Below are 6529 nucleotides of genomic sequence, written 5' to 3'. Positions count from 1 at the left end.
CTAGGAAAAGATAGAAACAAGCTGGGGATATGGATCAACCTGTCAATGCTATGTCCAATCAAGAAGCAATTACAGAAACCAGTACTTCCACCTTCTGCACCCCATAAAGATCTTTGGTTCATACTCCCAGAAGGATAAAGAATAAGGAAACTTCCAATGGAAGGGATGGGATATGGGACTCTGGTGGTGGGAATTGTATGGTATTATACCCCTCTTATCCTACAGCTTTGTGGATCATTATTAAATCACTAATAAAAAATAAATGAAAAATATATACAAATATAGACAGATAGTTGTATAAATAATAGTTAAACAATATCAGCAACCTTAAGACAACTGCTGTAGTTTATAATGAGGAGATTAGTGGTTCAGAACACTGGTGATGGGAACAGTGTACAGTTGTACCCTTGCTATCTTGTAATTTTCTAAATCAATATTAAGTCACTAATAAAAAACAAAAAGTATAGGAAACTTCCACTGGAAGGGATGGGATATGGAACTCTGGTGGTGGGAGCTTTATGGAATTGTGCCTCTTATCTTACAATCCTGTTAATCATTATTAAATCACTACTATTAAATATTATTAAAATTATTTTTAAAATTTTTAATCAGAATTGAGTACTACTCTAGTAAAAAGACAAACATAAAAAGCTATCAAACATTCAGCTAACTTACTGATAGTAAAATAAAGATGATAGAATAAATGAAACTAAATAAGAGAGAATACATTACCACTGGTAACAGAAAATAATATTCTGAACAACTGACAGCCAATAAATTCAATAGCCAAAAGTAATGAATAGAGAGGAAAAGAGAATATAGAGCTTTAATTTCTCACTACCTTCACAAAGTAATAATTGTGTGAAGTAAAGGATGTGCAAGCTAACTTCCTTGTAGTACACATGCATGTTTCAAATTACTACAGTGTATACCTTAAAAAGTCACACTGTTACATATAAAATCTATATCAGTAAAACTGAAAGATGCAAAATAAGCAAGTAGAAATCTATTATAATTAAACAAGTGACATAAACAACATGGTAACTGGGAGTCTGGCAGTAGCTCATCGGGTTAATTGCACGTGCAAAGCTCAAGGACCAGCTTAAGGATCCCAGTTTGAGCTCCTGGATCCCCACCTGCAGGGGAGTCACTTCACAGGCGGTGAAGCAGGTCTGCAGGTGTCTGTCTTTCTCTCCCCTTCTCTGTCTTTCCATCCTCTCACCATTTCTCTCTGTCCTATCCAACAACAACAATAATAAAACAACAAGGGCAACAAAAGGGAAAATAAATATTTTTAAGAAATTAAAAAAAAAACATGGTTAACAAAACAGTTTTTCCTAATACTTGCATCTCTAACCCAAGACTGGTGGAAGAAGTGTGTTTCCTCCCCAGGGATGGTATGCCTGGCCACATAATTTGTTTTGTCTAATGAATATAAGAGAGGAAAGGTATACTATGTCTTAAAATCAACTTTCTTAAACAGTTCATTGTTTCACTTTTTTCTCAAATTTAATTTGCATCTTTTAAAAGTGTGTTGTACTCATGGTTGAATAAAGTTTTTACTCTGTTTAAGTATCAATAAAGCCTCTTGGAGCATTTCAAGATGTCTCAAACCTCAACCTTCTTTTCCAAGGAATACTTAAATTTTGTATCTCCCTGGCATCTATTGTTATAACCACTATAAGACTATACTTTCAGGGATCATTTCTATAGTATGTTATAACCATTGCAATCACCATTGAGTAAGCTATTTCCATGAGGGGAGATAGCTATGTAGTAAAAAAAAAAAAAAAGCCACTGACTCTCAGCAAATATTTAAGTATTTCTCTTCTGCCTGACCATCCTCCCCACTAATATTTCAGCTCAAACGACGATTGCTCTGCTTCTCCTTTTACAATAGTTAATTCCCCAGCAATTTATAATATAGTGTTTCTCTCGTCAGTTGGGCAGCTGTGTGCCACACCCTGCCATTACTTTTTATGAGTCGTGGATGTTGGTTTTCCATTTGCTTTTACACATGGTGTTCTAATGCTGACACTGGTTTTCTCATGTTGGTTAGTTTACTTTCTCTATTTGTTAGAAACAGGTTAAAATTTATTCAAGGAGGAAATAGATGGAAGTCTGTAATTTCATTTTAATCACAAACAAGTTAAAAGATGAGCTGGAGAGGGCGGAGCCAAGATGGTGACTTGGAGGCAGCTGCTGGTGTGAGCTCCAACAAGCAGTGGCTTGTGACCTAGGATTCACTGGATAGGGTAGGATACTGGGCCATCAGAAGGAGGGTGAATAAGGGGTCCTAAGTGTGACACCAAGACGGGGTCCTCTAGCTCACTCTTGGGTTAGAAAACAGAGGCCAGGAGGAAAAAGAAAGGAAATGTTTTGATTATTTATGAAGATCACCCCTCCCCACCACCCTAGAATCAGACCCTAGGGGTTGGACAGCCACTCCTGGCAGGCTTTCCACTGAGCTATTTTCTTTACCAAGATTCCTGGCTCATCAGGGGTTTCATTCCAATTCTTTTCCTTTTTTAGTTGGAAACTGAAGGCACCCACTCCATTTGTCCCTGAAATTTATTTCCCAAATCAAAGCCAGACACAAGTCACTAGGATTCTGAACATCTCAAATTAAGGAGGCAAAGTTCCACACTGAAATAAGAACAGAGCCAGAAAGCATCTTACAGTCTTGAGTAGTCAGTTCATGCCAAGCATCTGTTATTACTGTATGAATGCAAATGAAGCTGCTGCTCTGCAGAGACCCTGGCTGCCTGGACTTCAGGAAGAACATTCTTGGAGGGTCTCTGGAAATGTCCTTAGGACACAAGGACAGATGAAACAGCTTCTGCTGTTACTAACTTTTGGGTCAACATTTTGTCTGGTCAAAGATGGAAAAATCATATTTTTTTGCAATACTAGGAGTGTACATTCTTGGTCTTAAAATGAAAAGGAAAGTCAAAGTCTCTAAAATTAAAGATTCCACAAAACTAATTTCCTGGATTAGTCTTCTGCTCCAGAGAAGCTATGAATGTTTATCTTTCTATTGCCTTTATAAAGACTTCCTTCAGGACTTTATCTTTTTTTTCTTTTACTATCTTTATCTTTTGGATAGTCAGCCATAAATTGAGAGGGAAGGGGGTGGCAGAGAGGAAGAGAGACAGAGAGACACCTGCAACACTGCTTTACTACTAACAAAGCTTTCCCCTTGCAGGTGGGGATCAGGGGCTCAAACCTGGGTCCTTGATTATTGTGACACGTGTGCTCAGTCCAGTGCATCACCACCTGGCTCCATCCTTTCCATTGCTAAGAGCCCATTAGAAATATTCTGCATGCAAACATGGATAGTGCTAGTTGAATTCCATTTAGCCAAGCATCTAAAACTGAAATTGGCTCATTGGATGAGAGAGTATTTAGTAAGGGGCAATGAGCTATCCATGCACTTGTTAAAGCATGGCAGGGTACTTAGCCATACTTGATTCATCAACTCTAAAGTTTAGAGAAAGAAATATTAGAATCTGCTGGTCCCTTCATTTTACTTACTTATTTTTAAAATGTTTATTTTTTGTTAGTGATTTCATTTTGGCTTACAAAATTGTAAGGGGTATAATTGTAGTAGGGTTATAATTCCATACAGTTCCTAAAGTTATGTGTCCCATCCCCTCCATTGGAAACTTCCCCACTGGTTATCCCTCTGGGAGTATGGAACAAAATTCTTTTTAGGGTGCAGAAAATGGGAGTTCTGAATCCTGTGATTGCTTCTCCACTAGACTTGGGCATTAGTGGGTCAATCCGTACCCGCAGCCTATTTCTTCTTCTATTCTATCCCCAGCCATTTCCCATTTCTATCCAATCCTGTTGACTTCTTGAATCTGCTAAAATAGACCACTTTCGATTAATGTATTTCCATTTGTTTTTTTCTTAAGTTCCACTCATGAGTAATATATTCCAGTATTCATAGTTCTCCTTCTGGCTTCTAGAGGTTTTTTGTTTGTTTGTTTTTCCCCTTTTGTTGCCCTTGTTTTTTATTGTTGTAGTTATTGATGTCATTGTTGTTGGGTAAGACAAAGAGAAATGGAGAGAGGAGGAGAAGACAGAGAGGAGAGAAAGATAGACACCTGCAGACCTGCTTCACCGCTTGTGAAGAGAGTCCCCTGCAGGTGGGGAGCCGAGGCTTGAACCCGGATCCTTACGTGGGTCCCTGCGCTTTGTGCCATGTGTGCTTAACCCGCTGCACTAGCATCTGACTCCCAGTTGATTTTTAATCCTGTAGATAATAAAACCAATACCAAAACCCTATCAGAGAGGGGGAAAAAATCTCCCTTTTCCCTATGAAGTGAACTACATGCTGCCTAAGGCTGGTTTTATATGCTGGCAGGGCAGGTGACCAGCTATGATGTGCAAATGATACCTTCATACAGTCAGAAATTAGTCTCTTAGCTAAGTAACCTTACCTGAAATATTACCAGTTTAGAATTAAGGGTGATTTTTTTTTGTCAGTTGTTAGTTCTTTATGAGTAGCTTTTTTTAGATTTATTTATAAAAAGGAAACACTGACAACACCGTAGGATAATAAGGGTACAACTCCACACAATTCCCACCACCATAACTCGGTATCCCATCCCCTCTCTTGATAGCTTTCTTATTGTTTAACACTCTGGGAGTATGGACCCAAAGTCATTGTGGGATGCAGAAGGTAGAAGGTCTGGCTTCTGTAACTGCTTCTCCACTGAACATGGGCATTGAGAGGTCAATCCATACTCCCAGCCTGACTCTCTCTTTCCCTAGTGGGGTGGGGCTCTGGGGAATTGGAGCTCCAGGACACACTGGTGGGGTTGTCTGTCCAGGGAAGTCTGTTCGGCATCATGTTAGCATCTGGAACCTGATGGCTGAAAAGAGAGTTAACATATAAAGCCAAACAAATTGTTGACTAGTCATGAACCTAAAGGCTGGAATAGTGCAGATGAAGAGTTGGGGGTTCTCCATGTTGTTGATAACTAGTTGGCTTATTTTAGTTATATTCCAAAGGGCCTGTGGCTATACTAGTGTTTTTTTTTTCCCTGAACCTGAAATTGATATGCAGGTAGAACCAAGTTACTGTCTAGGGAGATGATGTCATGACTGAAAAAAAGGACCAGAAAGCTGGATCAGGGAGAAGAGTAGCTCCCAAATATAGAAAAGGTGTATAAATATTGTTGACTGTAAAGCCCATTGATTAGATGTGACCTAGGTCCCATATTCAGCTTAGGAGCCTATGTGACCTGTAGATCTGAGCTCTTGGAACGATCCTCTTATTTTTATTGTTTTTTTTTAGTTTATTTATTTATTCATGAGAAATGATAGGAGAGAGAGAAAAACCAGACATTACCCTGGTACATGTGTTGCCGGGGATTGACCTCTGGACCTCACGCTTCAGAGTCCAAAGCCTTATCCACTGCACCACCTCCTGGGCCACATTTTTTCTTTTTTACAGAGGAAAAGTTGTTTAATCAGCTTGGTGTTGTCTTAAGGGTAAAATTTCATATCTCCCCTAAAAGTACTCATACATCTCACTCATCACTAAAGTGTTCTTTCCTCTTCCTCCCTATAACTTCCTCCACTGTTAGTGACCCCAGATTTTTAGATGTAAGTCAAGGGTTTATACATGGTTTACCCGTTGATTCCCGTCTACTGTTTCCTAAATCTTACACATAAGTGAGATCATATGGTATTTATCTTTCTCTTATTGACCTGTTTCTTATAGCATGATCTCCCTACTGTTCTACTTATGCTATAGAAAATAGCAAGATTTTATCTTCTCTTAAAGCTTGAGCAGTATCCCATTGTGTATGTATGCACTACATCTCTATTCATTCATCTGTTGTTGAGTATTTGGGTTGTTTCCAAATCTTGGCTAATGAATACCCAAGAGCAGTGAACATGAGAATACATATGTTATTTCAGTTTACATTTTTGTGTTTCTCAGATATATATCCAGTAGAGGAATTACAGGTTCTAATGACAAATATATTTTTAATATTTCCATAATTCTTTATACTGTTTTCCATAGAGGGTGAAGCAGTTTTCATTCAAGGGTGATTATTTTAAAATAAGTCCATGACTTATTTATAATTTAATGTCAAGTTTATTGCTGACTCCAGTATTTTTTATAATGGTAAACTACACTAGATCAAAGCATGAGTGGGAGATGGAAAGAAATGGGCAGAATGGGGGTGGGGAAAAAAAAAGAAATGGGCAGAATGGAGAATGAACACTATAGTAAATAGTTTGGGACTACCCAAGGTGTCCTCTAGACCCCTGCTACAGGAATACCATCATCCTGTGTCCCTGTGGTTTGATAGTTACCTCCAGCCTGACTGAGAATTTCATAGGACCTTGTTGAGATACTTGCAGACCTGACTGAACAGGGCCTCCTTTCTCCACTTTCACTACCATTTCTTCTTATGCCCACCTTCCCTTGAGACTCACAATCTATTTTGATTACAAATATTCTTACCATACACATGCTTCAAAAGTTCTCATTGCTTTATCTACAAGG

The 6529-nt window shown here is 38.6% G+C and overlaps 1 pseudogene; it reads left to right on the top strand.

The window, feature by feature from the left end:
* Positions 1-1682: 1682 nt before the first annotated feature.
* LOC132541529 (small nucleolar RNA U3) lies at positions 1683-1764 on the top strand (annotated as a pseudogene).
* Positions 1765-6529: the final 4765 nt, after the last annotated feature.

Source organism: Erinaceus europaeus, chromosome 11 (genome assembly GCF_950295315.1).
Source record: "Erinaceus europaeus chromosome 11, mEriEur2.1, whole genome shotgun sequence".
Lineage (NCBI taxonomy): Eukaryota > Metazoa > Chordata > Mammalia > Eulipotyphla > Erinaceidae > Erinaceus > Erinaceus europaeus.
Note: the sequence above shows the minus strand (reverse complement) of the source record. Positions and strands in the feature narration are given on the sequence as shown.